This window comes from Ixodes scapularis, unplaced genomic scaffold, assembly GCF_016920785.2.
Source record: "Ixodes scapularis isolate PalLabHiFi unplaced genomic scaffold, ASM1692078v2 PGA_scaffold4__175_contigs__length_147842914, whole genome shotgun sequence".
In the NCBI taxonomy this organism is placed as follows: domain Eukaryota; kingdom Metazoa; phylum Arthropoda; class Arachnida; order Ixodida; family Ixodidae; genus Ixodes; species Ixodes scapularis.
The window spans coordinates 18,538,500-18,555,779 of record NW_024609879.1 but is presented as its reverse complement, the minus strand read 5'-3'; the positions used below and the strand labels follow the sequence as shown (position 1 = coordinate 18,555,779).

At 49.2% G+C, this 17,280-nt stretch overlaps 1 protein-coding gene across 2 annotated transcripts in view; it reads left to right on the top strand.

Moving 5' to 3' along the window:
• LOC8028096 (protein O-mannosyl-transferase Tmtc3) overlaps positions 1–17,280 on the top strand; it is a 328,600-nt gene that overhangs the window by 102,534 nt on the left and 208,786 nt on the right. The gene's annotated exons all lie outside the window — the stretch shown is intronic.

The following is a 17,280-nucleotide window of genomic DNA, read 5'->3' as shown; positions in this document are numbered from 1 at the left end:
GCACGCAGCACCGTTTGCTTACGTTGCGTTATGTTACGGCGGAAGCTTAACGCCGGCTTACGACAGGAGCGACCGGGATATCCGTGCTTCGCACCAAGGTGTAGCTCTGCAGTTGACATACGAAGCGCGGATGTCACAAGGCGCGAATGGGCCTGAACGGCGGCTTTTCACTCGCAGATCCGCGGGTGGAAAGGGGATTTTGGTGTCGGGTGGCGAAATCGACTCGACACTGGCGGAAAATCTGGAGATGAGTTCCGGACTGATCCAGATTCTCCGCAAGCGACGAGTCGTGTTCTCCACTCGGCTCCAAAATCTACTTTCCGTCCGCGCGGATCCCCCTCCCCGCGAATCCGCGGCCGTAAACGCGCGCCATGACGCGTAGATTCCTGTAACGCGGGAGCGTACCACACGAAAGTGCACCAGCGTCGAAAGCGCCGGAGAAAGTCTGGCAACGGGTGCGCGTCAAACTTTCCCGCTCTGCACCGGCGTGCTCGGAGAAGCGACTGAAGCCGAGGAGGGTCTCGGGTCTTTTGCTCCGTTTCGCCCTACGCTGGAGCGCTGTGGGCGCTATACGAACCATCGCAGCCGGTCCGGCGCTGCGATACGTCGTCACGTGGCCCCCTCCAGTAGGTCACGTGACGCTCACACGGCAGTCGATTTGGTTCGACGGCTCGTAGTGCCCGACGCGGTCCATCTCAACCTCGTGACACTGAGTATAGAGACCACCGGGTCGTTTCTGAACAAGCGACACGCAGCAACCGGATTCACGAGGAGTGGCCCGTTTCCGCACGCGTTTTGTTGAAAGCCGCGCCTCGAGACGACGTGACGTCAGCGCCTCGTGTGGGTGTATGACCCTCCTTGAACCTTATCACAAAGGAAGGTCGACGAGAGGATGGATAGTGAACTAAAAACAAAGGTTTGATAGGCGGACTTGTGCCTAACGAAATAAAAGACGAGCGTTGACGGAGGAGAAAAGCGAGCGGCGATTTGGCGGCGTAAGGGCAAGCGAGAGCGAGACTGACTCGACAAGGTCGCGGGCCGCTCCTTATCTAGTGTGCGTCGGCATCGCGAAAATTCGGCCCAGAAGGTTCGACCATTGAGCGTTCGGGGTGAGAATGAACAGGCACTTTCGAAAACAAGAAACTAGGGCGAAATGATAGAAGTTACGCCCCGAGTAAGAATAAACGCGAATCTTCTAGGATACCGTGACCGGGCGCTGTTTGCTCGGCCCTGCTCGACGGCAATGCGTATTTTGCCTCTGTTTTGAAAAAGTATCTTGTGGGGGCTTATTGCGACGTGGGCGCATGCTCGGTGTTTTACGTACTTGAATTCGAGGTTACCAATTGCCACAGCGGTGTCAGTGCTAACCCATATGCGTCCGTGCTACGTTTTTTTTTTTTTTTTTTAATTTTGGCTTTAGTTATAAGTGCGGGTCCTCGTTGGTGGAAAATGGGCCGGCTGCTGGTTGACCCGAACCAACGTTACTAAAACACTCAGTTGGGATACTACCTTAGAGACTGTTCTGAAAAAGTGGCCCCGATCTGTCCTCGAGAACCGAACTAATGGCGAACACAACGCCGCCATTTCTCCCGCAGTGGCCACTCGAGGAACTGCATGCTACGTCTATTTTGGCTTCAATCGGCCATTTTGGCGCCGAAACAGATACAGCGGAAGAGGTTACAAGGGTGCCACCCCCGTCTCCCCAGCGGACGCGCCGCGAATTACTACCGAAGTTAAAATGCCCCTAGGTCGAGACGCGCTAACTGAAAGCACCGCTGAGGTATGGTTGTATAAAAACAATATTAGTTGTGCCGCAAAACCCTGCAACCTAAAGATTTTAAAAACATCACGCGCCCATCATTTGGTACTAAACTCCAATAAATTTCATACAAAAAGTATTTTCCGTTTGTTTTTACGTAAAAGCATGCTCTTTAAAAGCTCAAGGTGACCACAGTACAGACAAATGATAAAGAGTGGCGCTGTCGTCGTATTTAGCTCGGTCTCGGTGGACGCCAGCGGCCCAAGTTTCGACGGCGAGTTTCCCAACTGAGTGTTTTAGTAACGTTGACCCGAACAAAGAACTCTCAGATAAAGTCGTAGCTCTAGGCATTAAAAATCGGGTTGTGGGTTACGAACATAATCGGTTACTTTTGAATTGAGGTCGTCAACCCAGCCCTCCGAAGTTCGGGAAAAAGATAGAAATGGACCTACCTACCGACACATTCCATGATTACTAACCGCTGTGACGGAATCGTTTTAAGCTCGGGTCTTAGAAGAGAAAATTGTGTTGTCGTTTTGCCCGGAAACTTTTGGAGGGTGTCGGAACCAGATGGGAGGTGTGAAGGTATGTAAGGGTCACCGATGGCGTCGTCGATCCAGCAAACACATTATATGAGCTCATTTCGTTGCTGCTTCATCTCCCACTAATGCTTGCACTGGCGAACGAAAGAAAACACGTGCAAGTCGAGCGAAGACGGAAGGTATTTCAAACTCCTTTCAATTTCCGATAGAGCCTACGCCCCGTAAAATCGATAAAAACGGGAAACTCCTCTTTTTTTCTTTTCCACCGGACACGCAAAAAGAAAAAAAGAAGAACGACGTTTCCAACATTTTTTTTTGGTAATCTTTTTCTTAGAGTGCGCATTGAATTAAATCGGATTCCACCGAAGTGGGACGGAAAACATCTCCGGTAATTCCGGACCTGGGCTTTGCATATTGTTTGAGTCGTGTTACGAGCGATTCTTTTTTTGTCGCTGTAGACAATTGCAAGCATGGCGGCCCAGCTGGTGTGCCCCTTGCGTGCGAGCACGTGCAGCGGGAGCGTGGACGTAGCTTTGGCGAGCTTGCAATTGCACAGGCTCGCTCCCTCGGGCCAACACCACCTAGACAGAAGGCCTCCGCATGGTTTCCTCTTCTTCTATGAAACGTCATCACAGTCGGATCGCGCTCGGTCGGCTATTGGACCCGAGCCCGACCTTCGACGCGCTGATTGGCCACGAGCCGCAGCCGAACACTGACGCAGCACTCGTGCCCAATCTCTCGCCTCGATCGATCTGACTATGATGACGCGTGTGGAGGCCTTCTGTCCAGGTGGTGTTGCTCGGGCACAGACCTGGCGGCGGCCAGTTGCCCCGCTTGCAATCGTGTGTGGGCGCTTTAAACATTCGCCGGATGGAGCCGCCATTGCCGACCTTCTCTCGTCATAGCTAAAGGCACTCGATCCTGGGAAAGTGACGCCAAGCTACTCGTGTGGTCGCCATCTTTGTCCCTGAAACGAGCGATTTCTCCTTGACCCTGCCGTTCTTGGTGAGCCGATCTAAATTCGCTGGTGACGGGTAGTTTTATGGAGACGTTTCTTGTATACCGAGATGTCGCTATTCACACACCGGCGAAACAAGCGTACATCTTTGTACCACCATGCACCGCATGCTGTGTCGGTGCTTGGAGGCACTGAAAAATAATTTTGCTGTTTTGAAATACGCAAGAACAATATAATTGTAAGAGATCCGTGGAGGTGGACACGATTGATTAGTTGATTGCACACACAGTGCCAAAGACGCTTATATTGGCGAGGAACGCTTTCAGTACGATGATGCTCCATGGCGATTTTGGCGCGACTGGTTTAGAATTACTTTCTGGAAGCTTCGAACATTTGAATGGACCGAAAAGGCGATTTCCATGGCAATGTAGACATATTAGCCAATCGCCTTGCGAGGTTTTGGTCGCCTGTATGTTAGTATGTGCTTGTGTCAGGCCAGAAGATAGGGAAGTCAATAGCGCTACTTTCCCAGGATCCAGTGGCTTTAGTCTTACTTAGATGCCGAGCCAACGAAGTGGGCGTTGGCGAACATCCACAACGGCCTATGCTGGGGAAAAGGACACAGTAGCACCTAAAGTGGCAATACCCTGTCCTGTTGTGGCAACGATGAAGTGAAGCGAAGAGAAAAAGAGGAAACAAAAACTGAAGGTGGCTTATGGCGGCACCCAAGCACAGCTGCCTGAATACGCCTATGGACCCTTTCCGAAATTCTGTCAGGCCGCCTCGATAAATATCATCAAATAAGTATATGATCGGTGCACGCTTTCGTTCATACCCAGGCGCAGAGAAAGGGACGGGACAGGTGACTAAAGGAAGGTCTTTGATTGGTTCTGGTTAGCTTGCAGCTCCCACCGCACTGTCAGCTTAGGGATGAACGAAGTATACTATCGTCGTGATGACGCGACGCCGTGAATCTGTCTGGAGTTTGTGAGCCGTTTTCTTCCAGCGATGTTTACACGTAAGCTTTTCTCCTTCGCTTTTCCAGCCCTCCTTTGTGCGTCTGTCCAGCTCTTCGTACAAGGCTTGGCGCTCAGGTGGCCGTCATTTATTTCCTCTGATGCTCTTTCACAACATTTCACCGTGCAAAATAATGTTTCTCTTCTTAAAACTTGCAAACGAAATTTCTAATTTAGGACGAAAGTAACTTCAACAAAAGTAATTTTCTCGAAAATACTGCCTGAAAGTAATTAATTACATTACCAAATTACTAGCCCTAGAGAAGTAATTCATTACATTACTCATTACTCCAAAAAGTAATTTATTACTGTAATTCCGTTACAGTAATGTCATTACTGCCATCTCTGGTCTAGTGTGCGCTAGCCCACTCGTCTGCCGATCCCCCTCCGCTGCACTAAACAGCCTTACAGTCCACCTTTTTATGCAAATAGGTGCTGCTACCTGGCCGTGCGATTGAGTGGCTAGAAAACAAAGCGTTCGAAAGGCCTCCCCTACCCGCTGGACAGTGGACACCCAGAACTTCAGCTAGTTTTCGTCGATCGTTTCCGCTGTCCCGCAGCGCTCTCCGCAACCAGCTACGCTGGCCGGAACTCTGCAGTCAAGGCCATCGGCGCGCCGCCGCAGTAGCGGCGGCTTCGTTGCGGAGGGCTTAGCGGAGGGGGAAACGCGGTCTACGGAAACTCCCTATCGAGACGCTGTGTCCTAACTACGGCTCCACCAAACTTCGCTTTTTTCCCCTGCGTAGGTTAGGGAATTGTAATACACCGTTTCCGCAGCCCGCTAAGCACCCGGATAACGCTCCGCAATCCGCCACAAGACCTTGAGCTATGCAGAAAAGGCTGGTGGCGCGCGTGCGCAACTGCGGCATTAGGGAGTTTTCGTAGATCGTTTTCGCCGTCCCGCAAGGCCCTCCGCAACCTGCTACGATAGCGGGAACTCCGCAGTCAAGGCTATCGGCGCGCAGGCGCAGTAGCAACTTCTTTGTTGCGGAACGCTTAGCGGAGGAGGCAGCGCGGTCTACGAAAACTCCCTATTTTCTTTGCAGATACCGTAGCGGAGGACCCAAAATGTCACAAAACGAGCACGCAAACCTGGTGGTCACATATTCAGCCCGCCTTACAAATTTAAACAATATTCTCAGGAAACATCACAGTATTTTGCAGCAAAGCGATAAACTACGCACCCTTCCGGTATCACCACGCGTGGTATATCGACGAGGTTGAAACCTTAAGGACATATTGGTGCACTCGAAAAATAGAACTTATGAAGTTTCGGGTTGTAGACCTTGCCGGACGCCCAGGTGTGAAATTTGTGAATATGTCGAAACCACCAATCTTGTCACTAGCGCGAACTCTGGCTTTTCTTTCAAAATCACTGGAAACCTCAACTGCGGTACGCGTAACGTTATTTATCTTTTACGCTGTAAACTATGTAACATGGATTATATAGGACAAACCAGTACTTCATTTCGGTTGCGCTTCAATAATCACAAGTCTCATGTGAAGTCCTTACCCACGCTCCCGTTCTCAAAACACATGCATCTTAAAGAGCATAGCATTGAAAAAGTACATGTCATCCTTCTTGAATCTGGATTTAGCTCTGATCACGACAGAAAGTTGAAGGAGGCTTTTTTTATTCACAAATTCAATTCGGCTGCTTGTGGTATTAATGTTAAGTCCAGGCGTGCTCACTTGGCTGCCACGCTGTGTGCAGGGCCGAGGCCACACAATTATTTTGGTTTTGCACGGACTGTGCTAGCCGAGCGCGTCGATCACATTGTTGCACCGAAGACGCCTGCCATCGTGAGCTCGTTCCACGCCTCTCGTGAACATCCTCGTGAGCGTGCGTCCCGTGGTAATTCCTTCCGCCGCGTCAAATTCTTGGGCGCGTAAGCATCATTCAAATATGATTTAAATACTTCATAAAAAACCGCCACGGCACCCTTGCGCTGTCCAGATCTCCGCTCTCGAAGCGGTGTTAATCCCGAACACATCCTCATTGCTACTTTTGTGTGCGCTCCTGTTGCTCGGGGGTGGTTGTGCTTAAGAGCTGTAACAAAGACTGCGGCAAATACTACAAATCAATTTATTTCGTTTTATTGATTTGGATTAACATTGCTTATAATTACTAATTTCAAAGATTTACGATAATTTTTTTGCTCCTGCTCCGAATATTTTTAATACCCTTCATAGCAAGTCTTCCTCTTCCACACAAACATCAACAACAAGAAGAGGACATTTCACAACCATCCCACGCTGAAGAAAAGCGGTCTCCGCTTGAAACGTTGGTGCAGTAATGAAAGGCCTTTCCTGGAGCTCCTCCACTTTCGTTATATATATATATTTCTTACGATATTTTTTTGTCATCAATCAAAGTTCCCGCGTTTTCCCTCCGCGAGTGAAAACAAAAATGTAACGGATTACAATCATTCCCTCGCGTAAAAAAGGTAAGGAAATTGCTTTTCAAATATTTTCTGAAATATGTAATTATTCCCTTAAAAAATACTGATAAATGTAAGGGATTACGAGTAATTTCGTTCTTTGTAGCGGATTACGTACTAGTCTGGTTTCAAGCGCCAGTTTACCTCGCTAAATGTTTATTTTTGAGTTTTAAATTCGTATTTTGATATCAGATGACGCAGCGATACAAGTTTCTGGATCACGCTCTCAGCCAAGAGCGTTTTCTTTTTATATTGCCTCATATATAGTCCTCTTTTTCTTCTGACGGATACTCTCCTTCGTTCTAATTTTCTCGCAAACTCTAGTGCCAAAAAAAAAAAAATTAAAAATAAGGCGAGCGATTTTGGCTGTCTATATGATGGCGGTGACTCGATGGTTCCCTATTAGCACCCTGAGCCTAGAAAAAAAAAAAAAAGTATTTCCTGGAGGTCATCCGAGTTGGCCCGGCAGGCGATGGGGCTGCACGACTCCCCGTTCGGGGTTCTGGGCGGTGGGTCCGGGCCGTGGCGTACGGGGACGACGCGGGGCTTCCGCCCCGGAGGCGCCTCCGGGCCCCGAGCTGTTCGCTGCCAATTTCCTGCCTCGCTTCTTGCTCTTGCCTGCGGAGCGAGAAAGCCGCCCCCTCCACCCGCGCCTAGAGCGGCCAACTGCGCCGCTTTCATTTTCTTCCGTCCTTCCGCTGCTTTTCTAGGTTCACCTAGAAAGTTTGTCCGAGTGGATTTTCACCTCTTTGCTTCGGCGTAGGACCACGAAATATATACGCCTAGAGCCAAGGTCGCACTGCCAATGCAGCATACACAAGACAGTCTGCAAATCAGGCCTGCTTTTGTATGACTTTCATCGTACAAGGACCGGATGTACACATATTCAAGGCATACGTGAATTGCTAACACGCTTCCGATTCCGCAGATACCTATTTTATCGTCTAATAATACTAATAATAATCGGGGTTTGTGTGGATGTTTAGACAGCGTGTAGTTGGTCAGCTATTTCAAAGTTGCGACGAGTCACACCCTGTAGATGAGCAATTTAGTCAGTGCCATACAACCGCTAGCCTGGGGTCTTTAACGTGCCTCACGTAGTAGTGATACACGACCGGACGCCGGTACGATGCTCATCCAGATCGAAACGGGCTGGGGTGGGGATTGAGCCCAGGATCCCTGGGATCTGCAGCGCGAGCTTGCTTCGGGCTGGTGTGCGCTTGACCACTCGGCCACCGATCCCCCTCTCACGTCATCTCTACAGCGCGAACCGCGTGTTTTGTGTGCGACGTGCGACTTATTGTGGCCTAGGATATATCGGCACTCCCCACTCTTTCGTCTTCTCGTGGGCGTCGCCATTTTTTTCTGCTTTCCGAACATGCGACTTCGTCAACTCGAGATACGGCGTCGTCGTTTTGCTCTCTCGCGGACTCTCTCAACATTGCCGGATGACCGGAATAACCCGTTCCCGCGATATCCGACGGAGCTTCGGGCAGTTGGCAACCACGATTGGAAACACCGACATGGTAACTAAGAGGAGATTGGAAGATTGTGGAAAAGATCTAGGGAGGGGTAATAATACAGATAAAAATCAGCCATGGAAACACTTGAAATAAAGGGGGGGGGGGGGGGGCTGTGTTAGAACAAGCTTTATACAAATCTAAAAAAGAAAGGGATGACGAAATGTTAGTCTAGGTGGCGCAAGCTGGCGTCCGTTACAAAGGGTATAGCCCTTACCATCCATCCATCCATCCATGGCTCGAGTGTCGCTACTCTGGAGCGTCGCGTTATTTAGTGGCTCTAGTTTGGCGACGCATCTGTCCGCCCTAGTTGTATGCGGCGTATTTAGAATATGGACGCTTTTCGAAAGCTCATCGAGCAACGTGGGCGGTCGCCATTTCTTGGGCACCGAGCGTGCGATTCGATCCGAGTCATCGCCGTTCTCGGTACTCTAGCGGCCCCAATCCGTGGCCCACGCCCGGCCTCCGGTTGGTGACGTAGAAAATCCTGAACGTTGGCCTTGTCATCTAGGTGGCGTGGATCTGTCTGTCGTTGCTCTTCTGTCGCAGCGTGCCTTTGTGCCGCGGATTCTTTTCGCGTATTGACTGGGTGGTCATTTCATAAAAGGAAATGAGTTTGTGCATCCTGGAAGAATGAAGTAGAAAATTTAGGGTTGGACACAACCCAATCGGTATTAAGTGATCACGATTATTTCCGAGAAGTCGCATCTATGGGTCAATGGACTCAGAGATCGTTTACTTATCTTCTTCTTTATTGAATGGGCCATCAGGGCCCGAAGGCATTACAGTGGGGGAGAGGAAATATGCGAACAAAATAAACGATGAATCACCGAAAATAAAAAGAGATAATAACAAAAAAGAAAAAAAGATATAATAATTAGCGATACTAATAGAATAATATCGAACACGTCATGAATCGCTGCGAGAATGTTTAAAGGGGCGATGCAACAATTTTTGTACATTGCGCAAATACCACTTAGAACGGATCCCTGACATTAAAGGGACCATGAAATGACCTTTTTACTTTTTCCAGATAACTTTTACATTAAACCGTCAATGTTCACTGAATGCCGAACAGGCATCCGTTTTCGTCTCGGTTTATTAACTTTTACACAAAAAATTATTGAAATATCGACTTTTTCATTCTCTCCAACTGACCGCAAAAGAAGCCGTGACGTAGACCGTTTCCGGAACCGGAAGTTCTCTCGGCAGTAGGAGAATGGGAGTGTTAGCGGCAACGAGTTGGGGTGCGCCGGTAGGTTTTACTGCGCTGATGTCACCGACGTATTTCCTGAATCGGCGCCTCTCATCGCCGCATCGCAGCTGAGCGAAATTCAATGAGATATGTTGCGCTACAGCGACAGCATGGGACTAGTCCCATACGCCGGTATGCCTGTTGGGAAGTGCAGCGAGTCTTGTCACCACCCCGTCATTGTTGGCAGAAGGGCCGGCCCGTGTCAGTCGTTTGCAAAGCGACGTAGATGGCGTTTTTCGCGGCCTCGGAGATGCAGGAGCGAGCCGACGTTAAAAAAGATACGTTTGAACTACGAGTGTCAGCAAGAGCCACGTAAATACCTGCTTACACTCGGAGCGGACGCGCGCGCTTGATGGAAGTCTTGTATTCGCGCTGTTGGTAAGCGCTTCGGGACCGTTCTTTTACGATTGCAACTCGATACTGACGCGACACTCGGAAAAGAAAGGTTGGACCGGGGTCGACACGTGCAGTCTGTCAGAATAAAAATGGCATACCAATAACAAAGTGTACATACCGTGTTACGAAGGCAATCCATACGGCGTTTATTTCAGCTCTATATCACACAAAACAAGAAGATAGAATCGACGAGAGTCCCTTTTCGACGAGTGTTCGTCAACACTGCCTCGGAAAACAAGGGGAAGAGATTGACCTCCTCACCTCTTAATCTAGAATTGAGGTCAGTGATCAAACTATAATACGGGAAGGGTCCACAAGGGTCGCGCGGGCATATTCCATTTAGCACGCCAGCCGGTCGTAGGCAGACGGTCTTGCGACGAAGCAACGCAGCGCCGAGTCGGAATGCCTGCTAGGCCTATACGCTTCGTCGGAGTCGGTGAATCCAGCGTTCTTGTTCGTCGTGGTCTGTTTTAAGTACTGTTTTCTTGCTGCTTGAAGTCGGCACGCGCGGGAAGAACACGTAGAAAAATAAACGTTCAGTCAGTCAGAGTTTTGAGAGGAAGGAAAACAAAGAAAATAAATGTTCGTCGGTCGCCGTCACCCAAGTAACTGGCGGCCCTGCCCTACTGCGCACGCGCAGTAGTTGCTTCGTTTACCACACGATAGATGGCGCTTGGCTCTCAGCATTATCAAATTTGGCAATTTTCGCCACACATCTCTAATTATACTACAAAATGTGGATCTGAATATTATTTAACAAAACTTTTAGGAAACATTCGCCGGCTATTTATTGTTTACGATCGCGGTGCTGGTGAAGTAGGCTCTTACCCAATAGGCGATGTGGATTCGGCTGACGTGCACCGATTCTGCGTATGCATCGTAGTGAACAGGCGAAGGAAGGAAGGCGCAAAAGAGTCCAGTTTTCTTTTAAAAGTTCTATAGCAAATAATTTTTTTGGGCTCCCTATTTTTGTGTTTTTGTGTTTCTTTTCACACCTTTTACGACGTGCGGTGGATGAAACTCGATTTTAAAATCATTTCATGGTCCCTTTAATGACCTATGAAACACGCGTTCGTTTTTCACCCCATGCAATAGAAGTCCCAGAAAAAAAATGAAGAAAAACGAGCAGCGTTCAGTCCTCAACTCGCAGCCAGAGCAAGCGGCCACGTGATCTGGAGCCGATTATATGCCGCCAATGTAGATCATAGCCACGCGCTGGGGTTGGCAAAGCACAGGGCACGCGCTGAGTTCCAGATATTGTTATGGCTCGGCTATTGTCGTCGTTGCAGCGATTGGACACGGGCCACTACCCGAATGCTTCTCGAGCTAGTAATTATCACGAGCCCAAATCGAGTGCCTACGCAATGCTCGGGTCCAATCAATGAACAGCATTCAAATATCGTCATATGGGTGTACTGCGATACCCACGTTACGTCATCAAAATTTGCAAAGGAGAGATTGAATGAAAATGGTCGCTTTTCTCCTCGAAATCACACCGCAACAAAGGAGTTCCTTGGCCAGTGGCGTTGCGTGCGAGTATCCTTGAGTCCCACTAGTGCCAGTAAGCTCGTGTAAAGCGAAAAACATTCTAACTGAATATCGTTGCATCGCTCCTTTAATCGTTGCATTTCGGAATTGTTAAGGGTCAGCGATGGTAGCAATATCAGCGATGGGGCGATACACCCGAGGTTCGGTGTCGGACAGTTTCGGAAATCTCCGAACCTTTTGCGAACGAATGTTGGTTCGTTTGGGCGTTTATGAGGTTTCGGCGCGACATCACAACGGCGCCCGTGTCTGTGCGACGGATAGCGAGATTGGAGTGTAAAATTAAACTTTCCGGGAATCGGACGTCGGTCTTTTTAATTGTTGCGCCTCTAAAAATGCGTGTTTGCTTTGCGAACCGACGAGTTTCCAGCGGCTTTCAGGTTCGCAGTCCTGGCACTGCGTGTGATTGAATGCACTGTTTGCCATACGAGTTGGCCATTATTATATCCATTTCGGGAGTCTTTTTGCCCCCAACCCTAAAATATTTTGGTAATGAGATTCAGACGTATGCCTATCTTAAATAGTCTACTTCAGATACTGTATGTCAAATACTTTTGATAGTATTTCGATATCTTGCAAACACATTTCGCGTCGAGTATTTCATATCTTATTTACTTTTCTCACCATCGTGTACTCAGTATCTCAAATGCATCGTTCAACCCTAAAAAAAAAAAAAATATTGTCGCGGGAACGATTTAGGGATCTAGGGACTCCAGGGCAAAGCTGAGCCGATTGTAGACTCGGAGGCAAGCGATCAAAGACAGGACAGGAAACAAGGCACGAGGAAAAACGCAGTATCCGAATGCCAACCAAAGAGACCAAATGGATAGCCCTAACTACGCCCGCTTTTATGTGTCCTCCTGTCCGCTTCTTTTTCTTTTTCTGTTTTTTAAGTTTGTGTATTTCACGTTACGCTTTATACTGGCAAATTGCTGGTGACTTCATCGGGATTTTACACCTTTTTGTCTGAAGCTAGAGTGGTTCCGTCAGCGGAAAATTGTGACGTCAACCCTTGGTACGGTCAGGACCGGGACCATTTTCGAAAATCGCATGTTCAGGGTGTGCTGGTGTGAAAATGCGCGAGCACGTTTTGAAGCGAGCGCTAACACTTCCTCGGTCAAGGAAGCTAGATCCTGCCTGTTTTATTCAGCTGCAGTGACCTAGATTGGGGTTCCCCTAAGTAAAGAAATCAATTAATATTCCTAGATGTGCATTTAAAATTAAAAAAATATAGCAATAAAAACATCTTAGGTGGATAAATACATATACTTTATTCTTAAATTCAGTATGTAACTAATTATGACATTACACAATAATTGGGACCCAGAAAACTCCCCAGGCATAAATCAAAGCACGTACGAATTTTGGCATCTTCACACAGGGCAGAAGACTAATATGAGAAGGATAGAACTGATGCCGACCATATGCAATTGTTTCAACACGCGACACTAAGCAGATAACGCGTGGGAACGCAAGGAAATTCTTACGCACGTAGCGTAAAATAGCGGGGGAGCGCCCACCCACTTTCACGGAAAACTGGGTCAATGTAGACACGGGCGCTTATGCGCTCAAATCGGGCACTTATGTATAATTTGGGGAATTCTCAAGTTTGGGAAATGCTATTAGTGGGAGCATGAACGAAGTGGGCGATTCCGCGGTATTTCACGGTAGTTACACAGATACAGAACAAAGGGCTCAGATTGGTTATGCTGGTGAGGGTATAATAATATGACGACAGGAGCCTTACGATAGACAGCTTTTTTTCTCGTTTTTAGAGCGTATCCTCGTTTACGCGGTTGTGCGCGCTTCTTTTTGCGCCAGTAGCAGTGGGTATGCTGGAATGGGGCCGTGGGCCGGGCTTCATTGGAAGGACCGGGGCCAGCCACGGGCCGCTCGGAAGTCCGGAGGGCCGGGGTTTCGAGACCCCTGTCCTAGAAGGTGATGAGACCACGGCCCTCTCCGTCACAAGGGCGCTGCACGCTGTACAGCTACGTGCTCGTGGAATCTGGTACCGCACGTAACATCGCCGCGCTTACGGATATATCGAAGCAGGCACTGTCGAAGTACCGGTGTCAGCGAAGGGAAGCGTATTAAAGCGAAAGCATTAACTGTCCAACGGAGCGGAGCCGGCGTTGTCCGTAACCGGGAAAAACGGCAGAGAAATTCCCTCCGCGTAACGGCTCCTGAAATGGCGCGCCGGGTAGTTCCAAAGAACGCCACCCCACAGAGCGGCGCGCTGCTTCCGCGCTCCGCCGCTTCCCAGACTCCGGCCGGTCGGCGTCCGCAGAGGATAGCCGTGCGCGCAGCTACGTATACGAATGCTTTAGCATTCCTACACGTGTGTCCTCCTGTAATTTCTTTTGATTCGCATAATTAGGGTTAGGTTGAATTAAGCTCGGTTAGATTAGGTAAGGTAGGTGGATTGATTGATTGATTGACTTGTTTATATTTCTAATAAATCTGTCCTGTGGAATGTAGATCGAAGCCAGCTCCCAGCCAGAGGCGCCCGTGCATCCGAGTGAGCTTGTTGATGTCCGGCCGCGGAGCCCCGAGGTGCAGACGGCGGCGGCTCGTGCTCCGTCCTGTGCGGCGGCGTCGCTCAGCGGAGGCTCGATATCAGATGGAGTGGAGGCAGCTGCTCGCCGCGCGCACCATTAGTTTTATTGCGGAGCGTGGAGAGGGCGCCTGCCACGTTGATGACCGCACGGGCGAAAATTTGCGGCCATATTGTCACAAGGTTCCGCGATTGGCGTCTTTTATACCTTTCTCTCTTTTTTTTTTTTTTCCTGCTTGGAGGGGGCGAGCGAAGAATAACGGCGTCCCTGTTTATGACTTTCCCGGGAGAAAGGGAGGGGGTGTTACGTCATCGATTAGCGGCGCACTCATCAAGCTCCCTGTTAGGCGGGGGACGATGGCCGCTTTATTTCGGCCCCTCATTAGTCGCCCTGATTGCGTAGCGCCGTCGCCGGTGAAGTGTCGGGCGTCCGCCGCCGTCCTCGGCGGTTTCCAGTCGATGTCGGCCGTATACGTCCACGGCGTCCCGTCGCGCGCGTAGAGGGACCTGAACCGGTGCCGCAACTGCCGCGAGCACGGAGGAGACAACGGAGCTCTGCCGCCCGACGTTGCACGCCTACCCTGTGCAGTGAGCGCTGTGCGGCAACGCAGCAAGTTTTCGTAGGTCGTTTCCGTCGTCCCGCAACTCTCTCCGCAACCCGCTACGATACCCGAAACTCTACCGTCAAAACCGACGGCGCGCAGGCGCAGCAGCGACTTCTTCGTTGCGGACGGCTTAGCGCGGGGGGAAACACGATCTACAAAACGTTCCTGCTATCCGCGTGCGGGTAAATACTTCTCACGAAAATCATAGTCGATCCTACTGGGGAACTGGTAAAAGATTCCTCATTAATGGCGAACGCTCGTCCAGCAGCAGAAGGCTGTGACGACAGGTGCTATCAGCAGTCAGAAAGCTGTTACTCTCACTAAGGGCCAGAATGGGATCACTGGCGCCCTTTCTTTGGAGAATTATGAGAACGTTCTATGTAGGCACAAAGGTATAGGAAGAGGAGAACGCGAGAGCGCGTGATTAGGGGGTACATGTAAAGCTGGCAGCTTTTGTCTACACTGCGCTCGTCGAATGCGGATAGCCGGCTCTTCACGTTCTAACGTCTTCTAACCTGTTTGCACGAGTGCAGACGAAGGCTGGCAGCTTTCCATCTACCCCCTAATCCTTCCAACCAGAGGTCGGCGTCCTGACGTCCCTCTGGTGTCCTCCTCTCCCTAAAGTTCTGCCCGCCTAGGCTCTCCTTTGCTCTCTCATCATCCACATGTCGCTGAAGAGAGCTGGAGACAGGAAGCTTTTTAGCGCAGCGTTTTCCCAATTGTGGGTCGCGACTCCAAGGGGTGGGGGTGGGGGGTCGTGAAGCAGCTCGAGAACTTTAAAAAATGCGAAACAAGTTTGCCGTGGTGTCGATGAAGATAAGCTTCAGGTCGCAGCCCAACGTCCCGTCGGAACTGAAATTTGCTGCGTCGAACCTCCGCCTTCGTTTTGAAAAACTGTGCTCTAACAAACGAGTTGGCTTAGTGATTAGGAACGATCATTTTTACTGGCATGTGTTTCTTTTCTTCATTTTTTTTTTTCTGGAGAAGGGGAGGGAAAGGGTGTTTAGCCCAGAGTATTTACTCCGATTATATTAACTGTCAAATAATATTTCAGCGTCAGTGTTGCACATTACTGTTCGTGCACTTAAATCGAAAAGCTCGCGGAATTTCGAAAAGCCGGGGAGGGGTTCACGACGCGATGAACTATATTTTTGGCGGGTCGCAGGGTAGCAGATGTTCGAAAGCGCCGGTTAGCACATTTGCCCGCGTGCCCTCGTCTACCCCGAAAGTCGCCTCTGTCGTCCGCCGCAGCCTCCTCGTTACAGCCAGTTCCCAGAATCCTTTTTGGGCGACGCGTAGGACGCTTCATGTTTTGCAACGCGTCTATCGACTTGGGCGCCTCGGTCCGCTTGTCGGGAGGCTCTCGCCGAAGCACCTGAGGACAGCCGGCGCTTCCTCGCCTGTCGTCCGGGTGCCCGGCCGTTATTGCGAGCCATTGCTGGGCTCACAAAATCCCTCGCTTCGAAGTGAAAGCTCAGCGAAAAACGGCGCACTCTGTCGAGGCAGTCGCCAAATTCCTTTCGTTCTTAAACTCCCCGAGGAATTCGAGGCGCCCGCGCTTGCCACTCTCTCTCGGCAGACGATTAAATGTCTCGAAAAAAGAAAAATCAATACTGCGTTTGTCATATAAATAAATAAATAAATAGAGAAATCCGCAAATAAAGGAATCAACAAATAAATATAGACACAAAATAAATAAATAAATAGCGAAATCAATAATTCAATGAATGAATAAACAAAAAGAAATCTAATGAATCGAATTAAGAAATGGAGGGAATAAAGAAATAATTATGTACATAAATAACTAGTCCCACGGATCAATATACACGAACATTTAATTAAATCGATGTTCCTATATCGTTTATGACCGCACTTGTCAATGCTGTAACTTCCAATGTTTGGGTGACGTTTAAGCTGCTCCGTTTCTTAATTAATCGGGCCATGACGACAAAAAGAAAAACACTCTGGCTTGCTTTGACTTAAGGCTAGTTCACACATTTGCAACCGAGAGAGACCAGACCGGTTTTTAAGACTCTTGCGACGTCTTAGGAGTCGGACTAGATACGCTGCAGCGGAGCTGGTCCTAAGACGTCGCAAGAGGCTTAAAAACCGGTCTGGTCTCTCTCGGTCTTACTCGGTCGCAAGAGTGTGAACGGGCTTTTACGACTCTATTGAGGGAATACACCGTACGCTATAGTATGACTGTATAGGGTGTTTCTAAGACCGAATATATTTTAAGTCGATTGGAATAAAGAAATGATTCCTTCGGCAATACCTTATGGACCACGGCGGACATCAAGTTCCCGCGAAGGACATTTTTAGACACAACGTTATATCTTAAGTTCTTAACCTGCCATCTAAAACATGAAAGACGTTTACAAATCTCTGTAATGCAAAACTATAGAGCGCAGCTCTTGTGGAGGAGCAGGTAGGGTACGCAGTGAAGGCCATGCCCTTCCTTCTCCTGCGTACCCTCCCCTCCTCTTCTCTGCCTCCTCCAACCCTCCTCCTACTTTCCTCCTCCCCGTCCCCCTCCTCTCCCCTAAATTTTCCGCTCAATTTATCGGAAAATTTCCCTCCTAAATTTAGCGCGAAAATCTCTCCTCTAAAGTTAGCGGAAAGATTTGTCCCTAACCTTAGCGGGAAACTTTTCCGCTAAATTTAGCGGAAACATTTTCCCGCTAACCTT